Raw genomic sequence first — 12,164 nt, 5'->3', positions numbered from 1 at the left:
GGGTCTGAGCGGCTCCCACATCGAAATGATATTTGCAGGCAGGATGGTAATCTTGATGATCAGGTGCACTTTCTCACTTAAAAACATTAAAACTACTTTTTACCCACTTACAAAAGGAAATATAGCTGCTATTGTTACATGCAAAGAAATGATAGGGTAGCTCCCCCCAATGTGGGACTGTGCAGCTAGAGCAGCAAAGATGCTTCAGCCGCACGTCAGAACTAAACTTGTGCAAGCATCAAAAATGAAGCAGCATGCATGTTTTTGCTGCTCTTGCTGCTTTCTGTGTGAACGTAAAAAAATTGTCCATAATTATCTCATCAGGTTAGGAAGTCCTATATCAAATTCCCCAAATATTTTGTTAATAATTTAAGTTTTACTTCCGTCAACTTTAAATGTTTATTGAAGGTTGACTTGCACCCCTTAAGGAGATCAGGGACAGATATGCAAAACATCTTAAAGTAATTATGTGCTTGAAAGCTTGTAAGTGGGAACTTGATAGAAAAGGTCTTTCTTGTGTTCGTCAGGTTAACTCTGCAATCTAACAAGGAGCATTATTAGATGAGTGGATAATGAGCTACTGTGCAGAGGTGTCCGCAGGCACATTGCATGCAGGAGCATGTGCCTGTGTGTTTGTGCGTGTGTACACAGACACACGAGCATTCTTAGACAACATCAACAGAGTGGAGTGGGTGACCGTGACTTGTAACAGACCTTGACAGATAAATTAGCTTAGCAGCACTTGAAACATGCAAAGGCTGGCGGGATCACAAAGCGCATGTCATCCTTTACCACATTGATTATGAGATCAGCTGCATGCCTGCATGTAATAAAGATCAATACCACTAAAAAGAGTTTAATTAAGTGATCAAATAATGACAAATCTAACTGCTCTCAGCAGCTTCCTTATATTTCAATATCAGACAATGGAAAGAATGAATTCATGCTACTATTGTACGGTACAAACATTTCTTTTATCTTTTAACGTTTTTGCCAACATAACATTCCTTAAAGAAATGGTTTTGTTTATTTTATTCTGCAAATGCTTTATCCACAGCTTGCATAGATTTTCATTTCCAGTAATTTATTGAAATTCTGTGGACCAGTTATGGGGAAAATGGGTGAAAAAAAGCATATGGAGCCGATATTGATTTACAATATGAAAATAGCACAATGATACAAATGTTACATGAGTCTCTATTTAGGCAAACAAACAAAAATACCTTTAGTAAAAAAAATGTAAAATTAAATGGATAGAAATGCATGCATTTTGCTTTATCTCAAGGCATGGCTGCTGAATGCACTAATCCAGTGGTCCCCAACCACCGGGCCGTGGACCGGTACCGGTCCGTGGGTCATTTGGTACCGGGCCCCACAGAAAAAAGTATTTTGAAAAATATAAAAAATTGCGGTATTCTCTCCTAATTAAATCAGTCGGTGCATCTGTGCCTCTTGACACAGGTTAATTCAGTTCATGACTCATCCTATCTATAACATGCTATCTTTGTGAAGCGGGATTTTCTGCGGTTACAGCGACCAAAACAAAGCTACGGAGCAGACTGGATATCAGGAGCACACTTCGTCTGTCATTTTCTCCGATTACACCTAGATGAGACCGGCTTGTTTTTTTTTATTTTTATGCTGTTTGTATTTGATTTTATGCCAGTCATATCATTTTACTTAATCGTACCCCCCAGCTAATCAATCTGCATCGGCCCATATAGATATAAGAAAGATATGCTAATGTTAAAAGAATATTGGCCAGCGGATGCATCAGTTTCCAACCTGCTCCTTTGTTCCTGATGAAAAGTCGAGATTCGCTTTACAAAAATACACCCAAAAACACAATAAATACTGGAAAACTGTTTGTTTAATATGTCAAAAGTAACAGGAACCATCATATTTGATCGATAGTAATACGGATTAACCTGCAGGAGGTACGTACATCTAAAAGTTTGATATCGTTTGATGAGATATGCTTTAATCTTTAATCATTTTCTATAGGAGTTCAAATTCTACCTTCACCAAATAATGGACTTTATTTTTTCTCTTTTTACTATTAAAGAGTCTAAAAACAATAAACCAACATGTAAATCAGTAGGTGAGATCTTAAAGTAATCTAAGAATCATTACTGGCCTAAAATTAGCATCTCTACCAGAAACTTATGAAAACTGATTATCGAAACTGAGCAAAACAGGAGGAGTTGTTGTGAGGCTACTAGTTCATTAAAATAAGTTGATTCAAAAGCCTTCTTTTATAAACGAAAGTCTTTTCTTTCTTTGTCAGTTTTATAAAGTAATAATATAAAGGCAGTACAAAGCTACTGCTCAAAACTCAGGAGAAAACCCTGTGAGTCTACTCACGGGGTTTACTGGAAAGGTTCTCCTGTATGAAAAAGGTGTCTGGAAGTACACGCCTTTCGCTATGTGCAATTTCAAGTTTCCAAATTCAATCTATTTGTGCACAGCAGACAGCCTGACCATTGTGGATTTAGTTAGAGGAGCCAAACTCGTCCCAGTGGGTTTCCATTGGAGCTGCCCGTGTTGACTTTCCTCAGGATTTTGAGGGGAAAAGGCCTGGAAAGATGAGGGAACAGTTCCATTGGTGTTCAAATAGAGGTGGTGAGAGGGCAGAGACAAATTTCCCGTCTGATTCTCTGGGCTCAGGAGACGATTCAAACCTCCGGTCTGAACCCACATCAGATGGTAGAAATTGAAAAGTTACTTAAACTTAAAGGTGGAAAAGATTTTTGTTATGACCCTATTAAGATGGACTTGAGGTGAGTGTAAAAATGTTACCTCGGCTACTGCCCCGAAGGCTTCCCTCTCCCTGGGTCTTAGTTAAGTATCATCTCTTGGTTAGCCTTCAGCTTTACCTGCAGTTTTCCTCCAACTTGGACTCAAAGAATGAAGAAAAGTCTGCAACAGACCCAGAAAAAAAAAGAGAGGAGGAAAAGGATGATTGAAGAAACCCAGAAAACCTCTTCACCCGCTGTGCTTAACCGGGGGATTATAGCATGGGACGGTGCTCAGAGATTAATATCAGGCCATGTAAGGTGGCTGCAGTGTAGTTTTATACACACACACCACCAGTTTGAACAATTCATAGAGGTTGGAATGTTACAGGATTGCTTCTAATTGGGACAATTAGTCCTGAGTAGAGCATCTCTTCCTAACGTTGACGTCCTTATTGGACAGAAGATAACTGTATCTGATGTTGTTGCAGAGATTTGTTTTGCATGGTGGCTTATTTTGCACGCTGTTGATGCAGGGAGTAGCCTTTGTACATTTCATCTAACATTATCAATTTCCTCCTTCTGATTGCTTTCTTTTCCAACAATCTATTAAAGTAGGACTTGTTTAGGGCTGCATCGTACTCCGCTGTTGTATCTTCCGAAGAGTGTGTAGCTATAGCAACAAATATATTGCTCCGGGTAGATGTTTAACTAGAGCAGACATTGGGGAGAGATGCTTTATTATATCATGTGCTTTATGATTTACTGTCTTACAGTATTGTTTAGTGAGCACATCAGGAATGTGTGTAGCAGAAAGCCTCTGATGAATGCTGTTATTTCTGCTTTAAAAGCTAACTAAGGAATGAAATACTGTGGCTTTAACTGTTCATCATCTGACAAATTAAAGGATCCATTTAACAAACACCTGGATATAGTGATTGAGACATTCTATTTAATAAAATATGAGATCTGCTGCATGGGATGATGCTTCAGTAAGGTTTTTATGTGCTTGCACATGTTAGCTTTAACTAAGAGTTTTCTTTTTGCATCTGCTGGTTATTTGAAGTGTCACATGAAGGGCTGTGCAGCCTTGAAGCTGAGCAGCTTTAACTACGTGCGGCGCTCTCTGGGGAAACAGGGAGCAAAGTGTTAGAAAACAGGTCTGCCTGCAAAGATCATGAAGTTCTACTTTGTTTTCTTTAACCTCAGACCCAAAGATCTTGTCACATGTGTGAGTTTCTATCAGTCTCTGTAAAGTAATACACATTTTTTTAAATTTTATTTTTAAAATGATCTGTTAAAATAAACATTTTGGTTACAGCTTGTTTGGAAAATGTCATTTTAGAATAGGAATTAATTTGCATTATAGTTAGTTTACTCAGATGGAAGTGAACAGTCAGGTGAAAGGGACGAGCCAGGGCGGATTTTTATAAGATGAAAAGGTCAGAATAAAAATCTTTTTTTCAGTTCATGAACATTATGGAAAAGGTTTTATGGTTCAATAATTTCCTTGTGTACACAGCAGAGAAACGGGATAACACTCCTACCTTCTTAACAACGACCCAAAGGCAGAGATCACCTTAACATTAGGGTGGAGGATGAAGTCTGTTTAAACCTTTAATCTATTTATAAAAAAAATATTATCTTAATGAACTTAGAAGTGATAAAAAGATAGAAGAACATAAAAAGACATAAATCACTTAAATAAAGTCGGTGACAAAGCTATAATGATAAACTGTAATGTTTAATGAAATATAAATGTCATATCATATTTAATACAATTATAGTGTGACATATATTGATATAGAATCATTCTCCACCTTTACTAATATAACCTATACTTATTGACTCAATGATTTACAAATTTAGCCACTTGTTTACCCACAGAACTACTTACCTATTTTAATGGCTCCTTTACCTTAAATCTTACTCACTTGAATATTTAATTACACATCTATTAACTTACCTGTTTACTGACTCCATTATTTACCTGTTTGTTCACTCGGTTGATTTCTTAAGCATTAATTATGAATACGTTCATAATAAAGCATTTTGGGTTCATTGATATAAAGTAAGTCCTTATATCGGCCATTATTTGATGTCTTTTTAAAAATGTCTTATGTTCATGATTCAGAAATGATGAACATAAATAGACAGATGAATAACTATGTGGGTTATTGTAGCTAATCAGGGTTTATTGTTAAAATGAGAAGTGAAAATAGTAAAGTAGCAACAAAAAAAAGGGAAAGCAATGGCTTTACTTTCAAAAGTCCTGCCAGGTCAGATTATTTAGAAACTTAATCTAAAGTTTAAATCTGTATTGCGCTTTTATGACCATGCTCTTTGTGACTGTAAATGTATTTTATTTGTATCATAATTTTATGAAGCACTTTGTGACCTCTATGTCTTTGAAAGGTGCTAAATAAATAAACATTACTAACTTACTTGATTAAACAGACATAGAGGTGACCAGCATAGAACGGCCAATATCTTTCATATCATATCAATATAATTTTTTTCTAACAAGATTGTTAATATGTCTAGATATTCAATTCACCATTTTGGAAATTGTATTTATATAAATGCATGATTAAGTATCTCCTAACTTCAATACTAAATAAAGTTCTAGAGCTGTAATACCTCAGATAAGTACCATATGGCCACGTTTAGTGTTTTAGTTTTCATCTTCTTAAAGTATCACCCTTTATTTTACTTTTGTATATGGAAAAAGTTTGGAAGTGGATTTTTGATAGACCAATATTTATCCGTATTTGTTCTGTAATAAGATGCTACACCTAATTTATTTATTGATTTTATTTTACTTTTCTTAATTTAATGTAATTAGTTCCTGAATTAGGACTGGATTAATGCATTTCATTGTATTTATTAATTAGCCTGTCAGACATTAACTTTTTACTGTGCATTTAGTTTATGCTACATTTAGTGTTACTTACTGGACTTTGGGTTTTAAGTTATGTATTTAATAATTAATTACAAATTCAGCTTAATGGTTTTAAAGATTGTAGATCACCTACTTGTTAATAAAAGCTGGTGACTGTCCCTGAGGGACGGTGCTGAAATGTCCGGCTGCTGTGTGTGCTGAGATGGAAAGTGTCTAAAAGTCTTTGTCAGTTTAGTTTCACGAGGTCAATAAGTGAGGAGGGATTGACAGCTGCCCCCGTCTTTAAAATGTTTTTATAGCTCTTCACTTAATATGGTGTGTGGGTTCGGGGTCAAGGGTTCATCAAAGCAGGACATTAAGCTGTGAAATGAGATAAGTGTTGTCACTCTCTGCTGCCATGGCTTTGCTATTTCTCTATATGATACAACACTGACCCCTGCTGTATGACACAGTCATTGCATCCGCATGTACCAGCAGGTGGGGATGCTGTTAACTCTTTAGAAGATTTCATTGGCTCGTCCATTGGGGGTCACTGTTCCCATTTGAAAAAAAAGAGGCTGCATGGTTTTTCTTTCTGCCATTTTGACTGTCTAGTCGAAGATATGTCAGATTAAAACCCCAGCAGCAGATGCTTAGCAGGTTTCCTCAACTACTCCTGTCGAGGGTTATGTTTGCTTAATACGGCTTTAAAATGTTGCCATGAAAGAGTATAATCAAAGACAGTGGGATGCTTTCTGAATCGTAAGGGTTTATCAGTCAGATATGTCATTAAAACGGCGCCGTAATGCGAAGCTACAGAAATCCTTTTATCTCAGAAATCCTGACAAGCACATCCTTCTGTTTGCATCAAACCAATCAGGCAGCGTTCTTAAACACAATGTATGTAAAATGTTAGCGGTTTGAAGGACGCCATGTTTTCACAGACTGTGATTTAAAGCCTATTGTTCAGAATTATGTACCTTCAAGGAGACACCGTGTGTTTTGTTCCTTTTTTTTCCTCTCCTTTAAAAGCTATTCACACAGTAGCAATTGAACCAAGGGCTGTAATTGTGTTTTCATGTACTATAGATCCTGTCATTAGGCCCCTGGGTCTGCAGGCAGTTATATGATGACAGCTGACAAGGGGGCGCGGCTCCTTGGAGGAAGAAGGGGTGGGAACTGAGGGGTGACGCTGGAGGGGAGGGGGAGACCACACGTACAAAAGCCACAATTACTTCCTGGACGCTCCCTGGAGCTCAGTGGTTGGAGTGTGTATGTAAAATGATGTGGGAGAGGCCATTTGCAAAACAAAGAGAGGGGAGGTTGGCTGGTGAGAAAGATTACTTTTGTACCACAGAGTGTATATACCCTCAGGCAGAAGGGTTAAAGTGGTAGACAGCCTTGAAAGACTAAGAAGAGCTGAGTGCAGATGGGTGTGTGTTTAAGTGGTTGAACTCGACTGATGAGGGGTCAAGGTTCATCTTCTCCAACCCAACACCAAAAGTGTGGAAATGTTGGGCTTAGAAAGCGCAGAAAGAGTAAGGAAAAAATAAATTGATGTTAAAGGATGAATAAAATAATTATATGGAATAAAAACACAGTTACCCAAACAAGGAATAGCTACTTTACTTTACCGTATTAGTAAATATAGCCGGGAGTAATTTTAGGGAAGCGTCAGTCTGTTGCGTTGTTCTACGCTGAGATGTTTAGGAGCCTCTGTGATAAACAAACACAATATAATGCCTTGCAGTGAAGCAGAAAGAAATTAATGAAGATATTAATTTTTAATCATTTTTGGAAAATGTGGTGAACATTTGTATGTAGCCTGCTTAAGTCAATACTTTCTAGAACCAGCGATTATTACAACCACTCCTATCTGTACTGATCAGCTCCTGCTTATCCAGGGCAGCAGCTTCAGCAAAGATTTCCAGACTTCCATCTTCCAGATATCTTCTCAGACATCTCCCCCAGCTCCTCTAGGAGAGACACTGTCCCTCCAGCTTAGTCTCCTTCCAGTGGGACGTGTGGGACACGTCCAAAACAGACGCCTGAACTGACTCAGCTGCTTTCATACTCAGGTTTCTGACGTTCTAATTGGTGATTTCTAAAGGCGAATGTTTAGGTCAGTTCATTTATTTCAGTTCAAAGGAGGCGTAGACCCCAAAAGTTTATTCTACCTTCTCCTCATTGGTGTCAAAAATCAAATCCAGTTGATTTTATTTTGCAGGGGATCAAATTAAAGAGAAGAGATTAAAAAAAGCATGCCACACTTTTAAGACGATTATATATTAAATAAAATGGTTGAAATGGTTAAACAAAATAACTTTACTTTCAATATTGTGTTTTAATATTGGCAATAATTATATAACAAACATGAAAAATATAAACTTAAAAAACAACTAAAACAAAGCATTTTTATAATTACATTTTTTGGCAGGGCTGACGCCATGTTGGAGTTCTCCAAGCGGTGATGTCACGAGGTTGGGTGATGCTTTAGCTAGCAGTAGAATACATCAGCGTCTAAATCCCATTTCTTATGCTTTGAGCCCATTCAGCGTGGGACTGGATCCAAAAATATTCTAAAACAGTGCTTCATTTCTTCTTTTAGGGTTAGATTTTTCACATTTGTAACATAATCATTAATAAGAGTAAGACACAATTTTTTAAAATTACATTGGTTTGGTTGACCTTTTTATTTCCACTTTAAAATCATGAAAAGCTACCTTTACTTCACAGTGTAACACTAATTCAGTTTGATTTATCACAAAAAAAAAGCTATGAAAATACATGTGATGGGAGTTAATAAAAAGGCAAATATTTAAAAAGGTTAAAGGGTATGAATACTTTTGGAATTCACTCTCCTTACAGTATTACAGTACTTATATGTATTTCCAACACTCCCTCCATTTTTCATTACCATTGTGGAGTTTAAGCCTCAGTTTCCTGGTAGTTCTTGAAAGAAAGGGTTCGTTTGAGTAGAAAATGAGAAGATTTATTGGATTAAGGTAATTATGGAACCTTAATCTTTTGAAGAGTGAGGATGATAGTTGTTCAGTCCCTCAGAGGCTGTTTATACTTTTTTTCTTTTTGGAATAAAACCAAAGAATTAAGTCTGCAAGAGTCTTTCGAAATGACTTGAAGCGTATTCACATAGTTAGACACCGCACACTGAGAAACATCACACAGTAATTGGGACATATGTCATGTGATTGAAGTCAAAGGCCAGACTAAAAGTGGAACAGTGAAAAGCAGACATAACACCCCCAATTAGCAGTGTGTGATTGCGGCACTGATTGGATAATATCTGAGCGGTGCAGTGAGCTGTGAGAATGTTTTGCAGGGTCACAAAGCTGAATTAGCCTGGCCTCCTTTAGTTTAATTAATGACCCAGTGGTAGCAACATAGCTGCTTGTTAAAATAGGGTCTCATCTGATGCTGATATTGAGAAACAGCTATCACAGAAACCTAGCTTCTAGTTCTATGGTCAGCTCCCATGGGGGTTGATTTAGCAAATAACCTTTTGAAACTTTAACCTCTGACCTTTACGACTGTCTCGGTCACATAGGGGTCTTGCATTCAGTGCCCTGTTGATTGTATGACACATTAGGCCTGGGTTGAAATTATTGTTGGGGGGGATAGAAACACACACTCATATACATAAATTAAAGATTTTAGGGAGACCTTATAAATAATCAATCATAATCTTGTGATGATGTTATTCCTAATGTACACAGTTTCATACCCCAAATATACTAAAGATGGACTAGATCAGAGCTCTTCAACAGGGGGTCCGCGACCCCTAGGGGGTCCGCGGAGGTACTGCATGGAGGTTGCGAAAGTCTTGGTTGATTACTTTTTTTTTATATTCCCTCCTGCAATTTTTTTGCACTAATTAAAATGTCTTTAAATACACATTAACATGAATTCAACACACTGTAGTAAACAGATAAATGAAAGCAGAAGATGTCTTTCAGTCATCAATGCAGACATTCAGCGACACACAGGAGCTCTTTCAAGCTGGGCACCGTTTCATTCACAACACCTGTGCCATCAACGATCAATCAGAAACAGAAATACTTTAATAATCCCAGGGAGAAATGACTTTCGCTACATGACTCCATATGTAATAGAGTGACTATAGGACCAGTTTGATATAACACAATTTCATACAATATATATAATTAGGGGGTCCCCGCTCCATTTCGCAATAAGTTTGGGGGTCCTTGGCCTCGAAAACGTTGAAGACCCCTGGACTAGATTTACTGACAGAACCCACCATATTAATAAATTCACCCGTATATTATTGCCTATGCGTCTTTATCAGCAAGATTACACGTTAGATTACTTAGGTAATCGTAACACAATAAATAATATCACAATGATCAACAATTGTAGTTTTTTTTGCAGTTGTGTACTCACCCATTTTTGGATATTTTGCCCACAAAAGAAAACTAAATCAGGTTTGACCATATTACCCTGTTTACACTACCCTTGAAAAACCGCTCCACGCCGAGACCGGTTTGAGCTCGGATCAGTTAACCAGGCCGAGCTCGCTTCTGATGACCGTTTACACATCACGCTATCTCGGTTCCTCGACTCCTCGCCTCCTAGTGACGATCTGCGGTATTACTGCCAGTATTGAAGGAGGAAATCAAGCAGTTGGTGGCGGTAATCCAAAAGATGTTTGCCAACCGCCATAAAACACAAGAAGAAGAAGACGAAGGAGGAAATTAAGCAGTTGGTGGCGGTAATCCAAAAGTTGTTTGCCAACCGCTATAAAACACAAGAAGAAGAAGACGAAGGAGGGAATCAAGCAGTTGGTGGCGGTAATCCAAAAGATGTTTGCCAACCGCCATAAAACACAAGAAGAAGAAGACGAAGAAGGAGGGAATCAAGCAAATCAAAATAACGGCGCCCGTCACATTCAGAAAGTTATGCTCGATTATTATTGTTATTATTATTCTTGCTGTACTTTGGTGTTTGCGGAGGGTCAGGCGAAGACGGCAACCTTTCGTGGATATCTATAGTTGTTTACAGTTGTTCTTCTTATGTTTTGTGTTGGTTGGCAAGCAACTTCCGGAGGGGCATTACCGCCACCTACTGGAATGGAGTGTGAATCGGGATGTGCAGCCAGGCGGAGATGACGCGTTCTGCTCATGCGCTCTTGTTATCAGAGAACCGAGCCAGGGAAAAACCGAGCCAAGCCCACCGGTTCAGTTCAGTTTGCTTTCCATTTACACACGATAAGTTATCTCAGTTACTGAGCTCGGACCGGTCTCGGCACGGTTTTTCAAGGGTAGTGTAAATGGGGTAAATGAAAATCCATTGGAGGAGTTGTTGTTCTCTGCATATGTCATTGGCTTTCATTGCATGATCTGCATTTGCTCCTCTGAGCACCTCTGGGCTTCGCACTACAGTGGAGCAGAGTGGGCATGGTGTAAGGTTGAGTTTAGCCTCAGCTTAATGTAAATCCCTCAACCAGTGGAGATATGGCATAGCGTCCATGCAGACTCTAAGGACCAGGTTTGCTTGATCTCCCTCATTCCATTTTTGACAATCAAATTGTTTTTTGATGCATTGAGGAGCAGACACAGTAATTAACATTCATTTTAAAGTCATTTTAAGTAAAGTAAAAGGCAGAATTCCGAGGTTTATAACTGAATGAGAAACCTACTGCCTTTGCAAGCGAGGGGAAAATGACCGACAATGTGCAGGACATGTAAATCTGTGTTTGTATTTTTAAAACCACATCAAAAATAAGGAATCAGAAGACTACAGAAGGAACAGCTGATCTAGGAGGAAGCAAATATGATCAGCTAGCAAACTTCCTACTAAGTTTAATTAAGCTTTTACTGTCAAGGACTGGAGACTTTAGTTATTGAACAGCAGGGGTTCTTCCATGCAGCAGAACAGTCAGGACAACTTCTGCACCGCCAGACCAAAACAACATGACAGGACCACTAAAAGCACGTTGTATGTCACTAATCGGATTAAAAATTGCTCTGACATCTTAGTTGTGGCCTAAATCCATAAAAGCAACAAGCCGGCTTCAAAAAATCCTCCATCTTGGCCATAGGTGGAATTTATAATTTATAAACGCTCCAGCAGCCAAAGCTAAATAGTTAATTAATTTAGTGGAGGATCACAGAACATGAGAACATTGCTCAGTTTCAATAACTGGGGGTTTAGTTTATGAGTTGTCACCAGGCTTCCGGAAACGCCATTATCAGAAAAGTTCACTAATCTGCCCATGTCTGTCATTAAAGGTTTTTATGTTACTCCAATAAACAATGCATGTCAGGATAAGTCAAAGATACTTCACTTGATCTGAACTGGGGTCACACTCTGCCTTATTTCATAAGAGTTGAGAGACCAAAATGAGATTTAGTATTACAATAAACAGAAGCCCTGCAGGATATATATCCTCCAGCAGACATTTTACACTTATATTAAATGATCTGGTAGGTTTTTATCTCCATAATTGAGAGAGAAAACAACTGATACATAAAGGTTAAAGGTGTGGTTGTGTTCTGGCCTGTTTAGTGATA

At 38.1% G+C, this 12,164-nt stretch overlaps 1 protein-coding gene across 9 annotated transcripts in view; it reads left to right on the top strand.

The window, feature by feature from the left end:
• Positions 1-12,164, top strand: part of fbrsl1 (fibrosin-like 1) — a 458,506-nt gene that overhangs the window by 164,454 nt on the left and 281,888 nt on the right. The window lies entirely within an intron of this gene.

The sequence above is a fragment of the Cyprinodon tularosa genome, unplaced genomic scaffold, assembly GCF_016077235.1.
Source record: "Cyprinodon tularosa strain WSP-4 unplaced genomic scaffold, ASM1607723v1 ctg88, whole genome shotgun sequence".
Classification (NCBI taxonomy): domain Eukaryota; kingdom Metazoa; phylum Chordata; class Actinopteri; order Cyprinodontiformes; family Cyprinodontidae; genus Cyprinodon; species Cyprinodon tularosa.
Note: the sequence above shows the minus strand (reverse complement) of the source record. Positions and strands in the feature narration are given on the sequence as shown.